At 46.9% G+C, this 14,940-nt stretch overlaps 1 non-coding gene across 1 annotated transcript; it reads left to right on the forward strand.

The window, feature by feature from the left end:
• The first annotated feature begins 10,884 nt into the window (after positions 1 to 10,884).
• Positions 10,885 to 10,957, forward strand: Trnav-aac (transfer RNA valine (anticodon AAC)). The gene has a single exon. It is a non-coding gene; the product is annotated as a tRNA-Val (tRNA).
• The last annotated feature ends 3,983 nt before the right edge of the window (positions 10,958 to 14,940 follow it).

Raw genomic sequence — 14,940 nt, forward strand, 5'->3', positions numbered from 1 at the left:
TGCCTCAGTCTAGGCAGCCAACACATCCACATCTGCCAGCAGGTGTCCCACAGGTCAGCCTCTGACCCAATAAATATCCTCTGAACCACCGGTTGACATGGCAACTGGACCAGACAGCAGGACACCGCTCCTCCCTCTTCACAAGTAACCTGTGGTTTTGTGAGACCCAACCCAGCGTACTGCACCAACTTTGTGTTCAGTAATCACAAATCCCAAGGAAGGACTCCGACATGGAGGAAGAGGGCCAAAAGCACCCACAGGCCCACTTCCAGGAGTCGGGCCAGGACTCTCCCCCCTGCATCCTAACTGCAGCGTGACCTGAGCCAGCAGCTCACACCAAGTGAAGCTGGTTCATTGACATGTGCAGTTCCTTCCTTTAACCTTACTTGGAACAAATAGAGTATTTAAAACTCTCTCAACTTGTTTCTTAACAGACAGGCAATGAGGGACCACAGGAGCCCACAATTCATCTAGAAGGCTCAAGAAAGAGCCAGGCCCCAGCCCCATACACCACAGTGGAGGGCCGCAGAAGGCAGCCTGCCTTGGGTTACACACCTCAGGAGCAGCAGGAGCCACTGCAAGAGCTCGGAAGGGCCCCAGCCTGGGCTGTGAGGAAGGTCCTCCCTGCCTCAGGATGCTGCCTTCCCAGCAGCTGAGAACTGCAGGTGAGAAGAGATGGAGAAGATGGAGAAGAAACTGTCAGCCAGAACTCTCCAAGGACCATCCAGCAGAATCCAGGAAGGAGATGAAATATTCTGTTACATAGAAGGGAATTAAAAAAAAATGTTTGCCGATGCAAAGAAACATTTAAAAATGTATGTGAATTCAAGATACACACAATGTGTTTGGCTTACTGAAAATTGCGTTATTGGGGGCATAAAGTGCAAATAGAGCTCTTCATCTGGTCAGCAAGCATGTGAGGTTCTATTATGGGCCTTGTACACTAAACATACTGTAAAAATGTGTGACTCCCTTTTCCTCAAACTTATTTGGAAGCCAGGCACAGTGGCACATTCCTGTAATCCCAGTGTCTCAGGAAGCTGAGGCAGGAGGATGGTGAGCTTAAAGTCAGCCTCAACAAAATAGTGAGACCCTGTTTATTTATATAAAATATAAAAGGACTGGGGACGTGGCTCAGTGGTTAAGCACCCCTGGGTTCAAACCCTGGTACCAAAAAAAACAAAACAAAACTCACTTGGAACAAATAGAATATTTAAAACTATCTCCAAGTGTTTCTTAATATACATTAAATAAAATATATAATACTGAAGTGTTGGAGTATTAAACATTCATTAGTTAGTGTGCCCCCACCACCATCCCTGCACACACTAACCATGCTGATGTCTTTATACATTTTTGACCTATTTCTTTATGAATATGGGTCATCAGCTCATAATTGTTATACTCAGGTGATTGACCTTAGTATACCTGAGTATTTATGCTTGCAAATATACAATTATTGCTTATTTTAACATGTAGGGCATTTACTAGTGTTTTCATATTTCTCAAATAAATTACTATTTAAAGATAAAAATGTCTTTAAAGAATTTTTAAGCTGTTTTCCCAAAATTATATTTTCAGGATTTTAAACTTTAGTGATTTTGACCTTTCAGAATCGTAACAGTTTTATGGTATTCAGGATTGTCTTTTGGGATTATGGTCCAAATCTGATTTACACAAATCCACTCACAATTCTGAAATGGATTCATCTTCCCAGGGAATGTTGGGGTTGCCAATGTGAAATAAAGTCCATTTAATTATTTGCTTTGTGAAAAGGGACAAGCTGGGAGCACTGCTGCCCACCTGTAATCCCAGCCACTTGGGAGGCTCAGACAGGAGTATTCCAAGTTGGAGGCCAGTCTCAACAACTTAAGGAGACCCTGTCACAAAATAGAAAAAAAGGTAAAGCACCCCTGGTTCAATCCCCAGGACCAGAACAAAGAAATGCAAGCCACAGGCCCTTCCCTTTCCTTGCAGGCTCCTCTGAGCTCTCACCGCCTCATCTTGGATCTCACCTTTACCCCATGTTCCAGCTTTAGCAAGATTCCTGCTCAGTCCTTTGGTGAGACTCTTGGTCTGGTCAACCTGGATATTTGATCTAATTCCTCCAGTCTCACTCTCAGTTTCCTGTCACCCTGGCCCATCTTCTGCAAAACTCCTGATACTTCACTTTGGCAAAGTTCCACGCTTATCCCCACCTGGCCCCTGATCAATCCTCTCACTTGTCGATGCTGTGTAGGAGTTGAAGTCCTCTCTCCTACACGGCAAAACTCCATCATAGGATTCCCCCCGGGGTGCAAAAAAATCTGCCTGATTGTGATTAGCAGGTGTCATGAGTAATTTTTCTTTAAAAAGTAACTAAAAGGCTTAACAACACTGCAAATAAATACCAATAAATTACAAAAAAAACCTAAAGGAATGACAAATACATAATGTAATTTTTTATACCAATGAGTACTCAAAATAATATTCTCAAAAAGATAGAATTATTTATGATCAATTAGAAATAATATTAATTTTATTCCAGAAATGCTCTAGAATTCAAAAAAAATGCAGATGAAGGAGACTTCTTACCTAGATACAAATATTTTAATGCAAATAACTGATTTATAAAAGTATTTTAAAGTTTAATCTAATTTGTGGAAAGATCAATACCAAAAAGAGTAAACTGGGGCCGGGCCTGGTGTACCACACCTGAGATCCAGGGACCTAGAAGGCTGAGGCGGGAGGCGGAGGCAGCAGGATGCAAGGCTGGAGACTAGCCTTAGCAACCTAGGGAGGCCCTGAGCAACTTAGACGGAGTCTCCAAGAAAAAGCGGGGTGGGGCGGGGCCTTGGGAATGTAGCGGGGTGAGTCAGCCTGGCCTAGAGCGAACCCCGGGCCTCATTCTCCGGCAAATGAGACAGGAATAGCTTTTACCATGTCCTGAAACGGGTACTTACCAAAACGAATCGGTGCCGGATGAATGTTTGTGAATAAGCCCATTCGACGTCGTCTGTGAGCAAGTCCTTCAACTCCTCCAGCTCCGCCTGGAGTCCAGCCCTGTCCTCTCTTGGCAAGGGGCCTGACGGCTGCGACAGGTGACACCACAAGAAGTAAACGACTGGGGTCCTGTTGCCGCAGCCCAGCAACCGCATCGGCTGCTCCTCTGCGGGCTCACCAGTCGCAGTCCCAGGGTCGCAGTCCCACGGCCCCTCCTCCTCTGGAGCAGGAAGCTCGCGTTCAGTCAAGATGCACCCGCACCTGCCTCCTGGGCCCTCCGCCTGGACCTGCGCGCTCCGCACGTCCGCACGGCTGCGGAACCCGGGCCTCCCAAGGATCCCCGTCAAGGCTACAACGAGAGCAGCTCTGACCCCACGCATCAAAGGAACTGGGGTTCAGGAGGCCCTGGGAGCCTCTGCAGAAGGCGCCGGCTTGATACATGCAGGGCCTGGGCGCGGTGAGGACCACGCGCCAATCCCCAACCTCACTCTTCTGGTGCCCAGGCCCCAGGAGTCGCAGAAAGCAAATGCAAACTGTCCACTCCAGTCCCCTTGGCAAGCCAAGACCCTACCACCGGGGTCTTCAGAGAACTGAGTAGGAGGTCTGGTCACAGGAAGACGAGATGACCTGAATCTGGTTGGGCACCCGTGGCTTTGACACGGGAGGGAGGCTCCACAGAAGCCGAAAGGGAAGGGGCCGATGCTCACACAGAGCTTCTGGGCCTGATATTTGATACCATGATGTGGTCGACAGAAACTGATTTCAGACTTGACCTCCAGAAATGTAACAGGAAAAAAAAATGGTCATTTATTTAGCTGACATATAAACTAATTCAGGCTGCTAAAACAAAGTCTAGACTGTGTGGCTTAAACAGCAATCATTTATTTATGTAAAGGTTTAGAAGGAGCACAGTTTTATTTTATGAGGAGGCTCAAAATGATGGTATGCTAACTTGAAAGCTTGGTTCTTGTGCAAGAACGCACCTGGAAGTACCCCCTCCTCCAAGACAGACTCCTTTATTTGCATTTCTTTCCTCAGGCCTTGATTTCAATCTGAAGTGGCATAGAAACAGGACTCAGTTCTCTCAAAGCAGTTTGGGCCTCAGGTGTGAAGCCGTGACCCAACTAGCAGGTTGCTGGTACCAGTACTTAACAGCCTCCCAGCCTCAGGACAGGAGTTCCAGAGTTCTGCAGACCGAGGTTCAAGGTCAGGTGCCAACGGGGGAGTTCCAGGGAGCACTGCCTGTCCCCTTACAGGCAGTGACCAAAAGGAGCTACCCGGAGCTGTGACTCGGTCTTGCAAGGCCACTGATCCCATTCAAGAGGACCACACTATCATGACCTGGAACCTCCCCAAGCTCCACCTCAAACACCACCCCATCAGGTTAGGGTTTTGTTTCTTTTGTGTTGTTTTGTTTTTGTACTGGAGATTGAACCCCTGGCACTTTACTGCTGAGTCCACCCCCAGTCCTTTTTAAAATTGTTTTGTTTTGTTCTTGAAAAACAAAACAAAACAAAACAAAACAAAACCAAAGTCTCTCCAGTGGCTGGGCTTAGACTTCACCTTGCCACCCTCCTGCCTTCCCGCCGAGTCTCTGGGACTACAGGTGCCCAGTTTAGATCCTGGTTTCAACACAGAATTTTGGGGAAACATGAACATTGAGGCCACGGCCTCCAACCACTGCCCTCACTTCTTGTCCTTCTCCATGGGAAACACATTCATTCCATCTCAACAGTCCCCACATTCCTAACCTGATCCAGCATCAGCTGCAAAGTCCCAAGTCTCCTCCATATGTCATCTAAACGTGGTACTAGTCAGATTCAAAGCACGGTTCATCTGGAGACAAAATTCCTCTGCCTGTAAAACTGTGGAAACTAGTACTTCCAAAACACAACAGTGGAACAGACAGAGGATGTGCCTCCCCATTCCAAAAGGGAGAAGTGAGAGGGACGAAAGGTGCCCTGGTCCCGAGCAAGCCCCAAACCTGGCAGGGCCAGCTCCCGAGGAACTGCGAAGGACTGTGGAGTCAGGTCGAGCTTCAGGAGGAGTGCTGGAGCTCCTGACCTCACTCAGGCCTCCCAGCTGCAGAACCTGAACAGGGTGGCGCTAGCGTGAGAGCTTGGAACGAAGGAGCACAGCAGGCTCCAGCAGTAGACCACACACCCTGCAGTCTGGGGCTTGATAATGAGCATTCCTGTGCCTTCAAAGACCTGGAAATATTTTCACCAATGTCATAATATTTTGTAAGGCTATTCATTTGAGCATTTTGAAGTAATAGAGGAAAATCTGTTTCACAGAATTTTATGACAAATTATTCAACACATTGGGAAATCAGGAAATTTTCTAATAATTCAGTCACTAGAAAAAGCCCAGGACCCCAATCGTGGCTTATCACCCCTGCTTCCTGGAGTCAGAGGTTTCACATACCCCTGTCTCCTGGGAGACCAGGGTTGCTGTCACTGTCAGGAATGGTGACTTGGGCCCATAGCGGCCTGGGCTGTCCTGGGAAAGAGCTGCCTGGATGTGTAGTGTGGTCTTTACATCAACTTCCTGGGCAGTGAGGTTCTGGTGACAAACTGTCTGCAGGTGACAGCCTGGTGGTGAAACCCAGGGTTCCTCATCATGAGAACCTGCTTATCGTATGGTCTTCACTGTTAGCAGCAGGAGATGTGCTGCAGACTGTAGGATCCTGACACTGAGTGCAGGCAGGATCCTGTTCTATTGTGCTTAATACAATCACAAACTGCACTCAGTCCCTACAAGAGGATGGAGCGAATGAGTTTCCAGAACCAGGGCTGAGGATCTGTTGTTCATGACTGCAGAGTTTTAGTTTCAGGTAATAAAAAGTTCCAGAGGTGGCTAGTGGCTTAGTTGCATGATGATCTGAATATGTTAATGCTACTGAACTGTATCCCTAAAAATAGCTAACACAAATTTTATGCTGAATGTATTTTACAATTTTGAGAAAGAAAATCAGTACACACACACACACACACACACACACCTGCACACACAACTCCACACCAGGCCTAATCTGACAAATGCTCTCCTCCACTGTCTCCTTCATCTTAGGAACTGGTCAGAGAAACAACTGAGAGTGAAACCCAAAGTCCTCTGAAAGTGAACATCTAGGCACCAAGAGGAGAAGGGAAATGCAAGCTAAGGCTGAAGTGGGCACAGGCTGGGGAGGAGGATGGGGGTGCGGGACTCTCGGGGAAAGACTGGAGGGGCTGGCCATGAACGAGCTTGGGAACCAGTGCAGAGTCTGGACATTGGGAACATGCACAGCCCTCCAGCAGCCAAGAGATGAGTGTGTGCTGAGCTTCAGATTCCTCTGCCTGCCACTCAAAAGAGGAACCAACAGAGGACAAGGGGCTCAGAGACCTGTGGGAGATGACGAGGACAGCATCACCTCAGGTGCTTAGAGGTGAGCCTGGGGGAGCCACTGAGAGGGGAGGTGGAGGAGCAGGGTTTGGAGAGAGGCCGATGGGGGGAAGGGATGGTCAGGAGAAAACTGAGTCATATCTGTTAGAAACTAAGTGTTAAAACATCGAGAAATCAGCTTTTCCTAATCATAGGGCAAGACAAAAGGTATGTTTTCCTCCCTGGAAGGATCTGTATTGGCCACAACATATCCTAGTGCTGCCCGCAGTGCTGGTTCTGTGAGCATGGTCTGCTGGCCCAGCTTAGTCCAGGCTAAAGGATTCCTGGCATCTCACAGAGGCTCGTGAATGAGGCAAAAGAACCAGCCTTTCAAGAACCCAAGGGAAGACACATCAGCCATCCTGTATCCAATATGCTCATATGCTTGTCTTTTGAAATAGAGAAATGAGAACACGGGGAATTTGTGAAAACATACAGACTAACTTCAGTCCCTCCCTAGAATCAGCCTGAATCTATCAGTGCCCAAGGAAATCATAATAGGAGAGAAAACTCCTCTTCTATTATTGGCAGGGGGGAAACAAGGGTATGAAAAATATGTTAAAATGTCTCAGGTAGTTAATGCATTTGAAAGGCTGCAGGGCAAACACTTCTCTATATTTATTGTGCTTAAACAGAATCCCTCCCAATGGTGTGAGACCTAGACATATATTCCAAGTTCACTGTAACCTGTTGCCACGGTGACAACTAAGTACAACCCCAGACAACAGCGTTTTCACATCAGTGGCTCCTGCAAGGAGGCATTTTGTCAGTTAAACATGATTCAAACACTTCTGTTCTCCTGTTTTTGTTCTGTGTTAACCCTCTCACCTGGTACTTCCAATCCCTAAAGCAAAAGAGAAAAAGGCAATGTCTAAGAGTAGCCCTGAACATTAAATTTAAATTTATTAAAGAAAGTCAGCAGCCAGCCACAACATGGACACCAAGCCTCAACTGATAAAATGTCCTTCTCTGCACTTATAGAGTGAAACTTTTCTTCCTCAAGGAGAGGGAGCTTTGTCATTAATGAACGCACAGCCACAATCTCCGTGCCCTCCATGCATACCTCTGCTGCTCCACTTTGGGATATTAGCATAATTTACTGCTTGTGTCCCTCTTTCTTCTCTCCTAGAGAGTGAGGACCGTGTGACCTTGTCCTTTGCTCCTCTACACTCGCCAGTGCCCACACATGGTCTGGCGGGAGGTGTGCTGCTCAACTATCTGCTTTAGTGAATGTGGAATAGATGTGTTCACAACAATATTTCTGAGGACAGTTGTTGCCACCAGTCTAGTCTTAGCTGGCCAATTTGGAGGAACAGTCATTTGACTTAGACTCACGAGGTCCCAGTTGCCCATGACCCAAATCCTACCAGTCACATTAGTTCAGGACAAGAAACCAGGCTCCATCCCCAGCACCCATGCAAGACAGGATACTCAAGTGGGGACATGAGCACAGATGCCCTCTGCTCTGGCCGTGAGTCAAGCACCATCCTGCCCAGCACAGCCATGGCGGTGCATCTCCAGAGTGGGTCAGAGGCAGAACCTGAGCAGCACCTTGCCTCTTGCTATGCTGGGACAGCGCAGGGAAGGGAGATGGTGAGTGGGGACAGAACAAAGAACAGTGCACACACCCTTCACCTCCCTCTTCTAAACCAAACAGCACTGGACAGGCACGTCCCGGAGATGGAACTCTATGTGACACAGAATAATCTCTTAGCACCGTCCTGGTCCCTGAGGTATCTCACCCTGGAGCCCGACATCCTGCCCTTGCTCTGTGAGAAGCACAAACCATCTGGAGAGCTCAGTCCTACAGGTCCTGGCTCCTGAAGGACCATTTCCTGGCAGCAGTGATGTAAGGATCAGAGCAATTGTACAGACAGGATTTGGAAGCTATGGAAGAGTCTTCTTTAAAATCAAATCGTCCTCTTCCTATTTTTCGATCTGAGGTTTTCTTGCTTGGTATACGCAAAGAAAGTGGGTTCCTGGGTGAACACTTCAACCTGTACAAATAGAGTTTGGCCAATGTCAGTACACTGAAGTGTGAGGGCTAGAAACGTCATCCCTGTGACAATTTCCTGGAAGAAAGGACAGTTTCCAGGCCCTGATTTAGACATTACACAAGGGACGGATGCATTGAAACTTCCCCTGGTACCCCTAAATATATACGCTTTCTATTTATTATTTTTTTAAAAACCAACAAGAAGGAAAACAAAAGGAGAATTTCAAGGGCATAGACTTGGGGCTGGGGTCCTAGGAAAAGTCTACTTCTGGCTGCGGAAGGGGTGTGGGACCAAGGGCAAGTTCCTGTGGTTTGTGGTTGCCACACTTGCCAACCCAGGAAGGACCCTTGGCTTGACAGCCAGCAGGGAGGAAAGCCCCATTCTTTTTAAAGGAAAAATGGACCCTCCTGTCCTCTCTGCCACCTGCAGAGTGGACAGTCCCATGCCTTCCCCTGCCCTGGTGCATGACCAGTCCCCCGCCCCCCCCTTTTCTGTCTTGAAGGTTCCGGGAGGACCTCAGCTGTCGTCCACAGAAGAAAGCAGCCCCTTGTCTCCCCTGCCCTGAAGGATAAGAATCATAATGCAGATAGCGAGATGGAGGGGCGCACCCCCTGACCCACAGGTCCGCAAGGATTTCTAGAAGGAACTGGAGCTCCGCTTCTAGTTAGGGACCGAGAATGCCTGGGAGTCAATGTCGTTAGCTAGTCATTGCCGGGGCGGTGGGGGTAAAAAAGGGCTACGTTATTTACTGGCTTCTTAACCCTGAGGAAGGGACAGGACCCTTGGAGGGAAAGCGGAGGACGACGGAATACGAAAGGCCGGGTCTCAGGGAGAGCCTCTCCGAGGCAACTCTAATTGGCTACCTGAGCGCACGCTCCCGGTGCTGCCCAGCCCACGCTCCCTGGATCTGCAGACTAGGTGCCAAGGGTTTTGCCTTGCCTTGGGGTCGGGCGTTTCCAACGTAGCGAGCGACGCTGGCCTTCCTTTTAAGGAATCCTGGGAGCCACGAGAGGACCCTCCGCAGGACCTACTTCTCCCAGGCCACAGACCTTGGGTTCTCGGAGTTTTTGATCTGGTCGGGGCCCCAGCTGCTGCAGGCGTCCGCGTTCCACGGATGCACCCACCGAACCCTCCGCAGGGGGAATATGCACGCGTGTGGCGCGTTCGTGGGCGCGCGTTCGTCTCACACCAGATGCCACTCTGGGCCTTTCAAGGAGCCCGCGCAATACCTGTTTCTACTGAGCATTCTCCCCAGAAACGACATCCAGCCCAAGCGGAGATCACACCACTGAGATCCTAACTGATGCTAAAGCAAGGATGGCATCCTAGCCAAGGCGCGCAGGAGCCCCTCGTGCGGGGTCCTGCGACCTCCTCGAGCCTCCACCTGCGATGGAGAAGGCCTACAGGATCCGTCTTCAGGGTGACCTCACCTCTGCAGCATGGCCACCAAGACGGGAGCGCTTCCTTGTCGAACCTTCATTCAGGCTGAGCCGTAGGCCCCCTTTCTCTGCTTGGCAAAATCTCACTTTTTGATATCCTCACCTTTTTGATGGGAGAAAAAGAAAAATTCCTCTGGCATATTTTGGACATATTTTTTAAATATGTTAATCACTTAGGATGATGAGATCTTCTAATCATGATTATCGGTATTGAAATAGAGTTTTCTCGGGGCTGTAGTGTATGTAGCTCAGTGGTAAAGTATCTACTTAGCACACAGGAGACACTGGTTTTATCCCCGGCACCAAAGCAAATAAGTAGATACAAAATTCCTGCATCATTTAAAAATATATCCCACAGGTTATAAATAGGAGACCGAGTTGGACACAATTACTATTTATAGAAAAATATATCATCAAGTTCTTTTATACTTTGAAGTGTTTTTTTTCTTTCTGAAACTAAATTTCCCATAGATTTCTCTTCTAATGTTATTGATGTTTAGAAGATTTTAAAAATAAATTTTACCCTACCCTTTCTTGCTAATAAATCTAAATGTGCACAGTACTATGTATTAATTTTTGTTCTAGGGGATACAATGTTCTACTTTTATAAGAATTCCTTTGGGTTATCATTGCAGTTTTTAGTTGTACAGAACTAAACATTAAAACGAATAAAAATTTGAAAACTAATCAATATTTTAACAAGTATAAAATAATGGAAAATATATCTAAATAGTATAAATAGACTTAATAATAAATGGGTTAACCATTCACAAATGCATTAATCTTAACATGAATTAAGTTTCAACATGAATTCTAGACCTGTTTGTATTGTATAAGTAACTTCTAAGAACTGTATTTCACTATACAAAAGTACAAACTGTTTATCAAATTCCCCTCAACTTAAATAGGTCATTGAGGCTTCATATCATCAATAGCAAATGTAAAGAGAAAAATTCACCATAACCCGAAGAAAAATCTGAAAAAACTGGGAGCAGCCATGATGGTGCATTAATCAAGAATTCAGCGGGCCCCCTTTCCAGCTGGTTTCCGTAGTGTAGTGGTAATCACGTTCGCCTAACACGCGAAAGGTCCCTGGATCGAAGCCGGGCGGAAACAGGCGCTGCTCATTTTCTTTCCCCATCTTCACCTTTTGCAGGAGATTCCCCCAGCTTGTCTGGACCGCATCCCAAGCTCTCATCCCTCTGCCTCGCTGAGGTTGGCTTCCTTGGAATCCCGGGAGCCGCACAAGTGGGGGTTTTGCAGTTTTCTCAGGGATTTCTAACAAAGAATATGTTCACTTTGAGCCAAGCAGGGAATTGGAGTCTATTTTCAGCTGATGCTCAGAGAAGCACAACTGTTCAGTCAGCTCTTCGCCAGGGCTGAAAGGGGCGGCTCCCAGGGAAATGCAAGCGCCTTGCAGGAAGCTAGAGGTCCCGCTGGGCCCAGCCAGCACCGCCCCTCTGCTTGGCATGCTGTGCCCCGCATCCCAAGGATCCACGCGCAGCTCCGCTTGAACGCAGCGCCTTTCTGGTTGGGCTTGGAGTTAAGATAGGCTTACTGTACTCGCATGGAAAAAATTCTGTGGGTCCTGGGCTGGGGGATCTTTGCAGGAAGAAATATCTTGCTCCCAGATAGGTCCCAGAATTCAGAATCTGGAGTCCAGCTCAGATCAGAGTTTGGTCCAGGAAACAAAACCGTCTTGGGGTAGGAGAAGGTTCAAGTCCTCATCCAGATTGCCCAGGGGAAACGAGGCGCTGCAACTCAGTGAAGGCAAGGAGGACCAGACTGGGACACAGGGACTGGACTAGCACCTCTTGGGACTTGCAGCGCTAGTAGTCAAGGTTAATGGGAAAGGAGGAAGGGACTGGAGACACAAAACGGGACAATGGAGGACTCATCAGGTAAAGAACCCTAACTGACCCAAGTTCTGACTGAAGGCCAGGAGAATTGTGGAATGAACGGTTATGTTGTACAAACTTTAAATTTTTCTGTTCATTATGAGGTTTTGACATCCTAAAACGTAACAACAAAAAAAAATCTTTCTAGTTGGGAAAAGGCTGTCCTGGCGATTAGCCAGTTCTTAGAGACGATGAAGGGCTGGGCAGGAGCATGCATTTGATATGCAGAGTAACCAGCCCAGAACCAACGTCCCAGTCCCAGGTTCTTAACACCCAGGGGACAATTTTCCTGTGCCTCAATCACCTCAAGGCCAGGGTCAGGCAATTAGGAACTAGGGGATGACTGCTATAGCTGGATTCCTGAGACTAGGTTACTTATAATGACAGAAATGTACTGACTCACAGTTGCTGAGGCTAGAAGTCCAATGTCAATATGCCAGCGTCTGGGGAGAGCCTTCCCAATATATCATCACATGGCAGAAGGCACTAGGCCAGAAAGCACAGGGGCCGGACTCACCCTTCACACAACAACGTGGGAACAACAGCATACATGTACGCCCACAAAAGCAGGTATGTTAACTCAAAGGGGCATAATAGTTAAAAGCAAATGAAGCACATTCACAAATAGATCAAAAAAGAAATGCATAAATACTCATCACTGTGGTTAATAAGCTTGAGTACCCAGCTTTATAACTGATTATCAGAAATACCAAGAAGGGGCTGGGGTTGTGGCTCAGTGGCAGGGCACTCGCCTAACACATGTGAGGCCCAGGGTTCAATCCTCAGCACCACATAAAATAAATAAGTAAATAATATAAAAGTATTGTGTCTATCTACAACAACAAAAGAAATACTAAGACAAAAAAACTAGATCATTGGAGGAAATCAGTCAAAACCCAAGAGGGGTCACCATGATACAGTAACCAAAGGGTCAAGATCTTCAGAAATTTTATCTTTTACAATGCATAGGCCAGGTGCTATGTCACACACTGGTGAATCCAACAACACTGGAGGCTGAGCAGGAGGATGGAGGATCACAAGTTCAAAGCCAACCTCAGCAATTTAGTGAGGCCCTAAGCAACTTAGCTAGACCCTGTGTCAAAAAACAAAAAGGGCTGGGGATGTGGTTCAGTGGCTAGGCACTGCAGGGTTCAATCCCCAGTACAAAAAAAAAAAAAAAAAAAAAAAAAAAATCCACCACCAGAACAAAAAATGCAAATGTACAAAAAGAACATCTCTTCATTTATCGAGAATGTTTTAATGTTTTTAGCACATGCACAGTCGCTTACACATGAAATCAGCTTTGTGATATGTGCACTTTCACAAACTTCCAAAAATGCATAAAATATTAAAACTCTCAAAGTCTGCACAATTAATACCTTCAGTTTTGGGAATGATGCAAAGATGAAATACAGAGCACAGTAAATTATAAAAAGAAATGCTTTTTTTTCTTTCTTTTTCTTTTTTTGGTAACAGGAATTGAAGTCAACTACTGAGCCACAGCCTCAGTCCTGTTGTATTTCATTTAGAAACAGGGTCTCCCTGAGTGCTTAGTGCCTCATTTCTGCCAAGACTGACTTTAAACTCACGATCCTCCTGCCTCAGCCTTCTCAGCCACTGGGATTACAATAATGCCGACAATTTAAAACAGTGGGGAGAAAACTTTAAGAAAAAGAAAAGGAGGAAAAACTTGCAAAAATTAGGAAGAACATTTGAGGTATAAATTGCAGGATAGATTGTGGGCAATTGCACGGAGGTAGCCATCAGAATTTGCCAGTCCTTACCTACATTTTGAAAGTCCTCTTTGTTGGTTTAGGGCATGTCTGTCCTCCAGCAGTGCACTTCAACTTCATTTGTTACTCAGCACTGCTCTTTGTGTTCCTTGTACACTGACATATGACTCAACTACTAAGTTTTCCCGTCTGTCTTCCGGGTGATACTTCTGTGTCGTTCAGCCATCTCGGAAATCAGCTCAGCATGCTCTCAGATACCAAAAGTGGATTTAGCAGGAAACAGTCCTGGTGATCAAAGAGCAAGGCCTTTCCGTGTCTTCGTATCCTACCCACACATAAGTATTATTGAACCAGTCATGACTCAATGACTTCTTCAGGCAAATGCGGTTTTTATTCATTAAAATCTCCTGGAAATTTCATCATCTGGAAGGGATGTCAACGCAGACAAATGATGCATTTTTGAACTGAAGTTTTCACCCTTGCTATGTTATGTGGTTAATTCACTCATCTGAATCTTTCAACAAATGCATTGGACTGAATGGGAAAAAAAACAAACTTCATTAGGAACATTTTAAAATCCATATTCAGCAGCTCTCATGGTGCCTCATTCCAAATCTGCCGCTATGGTTGGGGGAACCCACTAGAATCCATTTTTTCTGCAAAGGTTACCAAATCTTCAAGTAAGAATTTATAAACGCTTCACTTATTCTAGTTACTAGTACATAAATGAGTGGATAAGTTTTCAAATTTTTGGATCCAGCAGGGGAATGAATTGTATGTATCTGACTCAAAAAATAAAAAATAAAGGTGGAGCGTTTTGAAAGTGCTTTTCCTGGCCCGGCATCAAGCAGGCATAGTTTTCTGTTAGACCAGGTGGTACACGGTCTGTCTTCCAAGCAAGACTAGTGCACACGAGGCGTGTTCCGCAGCCCTGGAGCAACCTCTGCGGAGAGCTGTCTATCCGGGTGGTCCCTGAGCTTCTCAGGTTATTTCTACTCGCTGGAGGCAGGTGGGAGGCCGCGTGAAGGCCCAGGTCTCGCGTGGCTGAGTGACGTGCGACCCTACTGCGCACACAGAAAGCCGACTGCGCCTTCCTCGACTCGCGGCTTTCTGTCCCTCTCATTTAGCCTTTTTCTCTTGGGGATCGAGGTTTTGGGGAATTCTGGCATGATCCAGAATTCAGGATCTTACTCTTTAGGGAATGTGATCTTCAGGATTTTGACATTTATGGACTTTAGATTTTAGGGATTTTTTACTTTACGGGTTTTGACATCGAGATTTCGACAGATCACGTCTGGAGACTCAGAATTAGTACCCTCACTACTGTGCGGAGGGAAAGGATGGCAGGGCCTTCCCAGGCTACCTCGGGGCGAGCGCCATGCTGAGCTTGTCACTAGAGGGCGCTGGAGCGGCAGCCGAGAGACGGAGTCGGCGCAGCGCAGCGCGTGGCCCGGCTCCCACTGCCCCG

The sequence above is a fragment of the Sciurus carolinensis genome, chromosome 7, assembly GCF_902686445.1.
Source record: "Sciurus carolinensis chromosome 7, mSciCar1.2, whole genome shotgun sequence".
NCBI classification, from domain to species: Eukaryota; Metazoa; Chordata; class Mammalia; order Rodentia; family Sciuridae; genus Sciurus; species Sciurus carolinensis.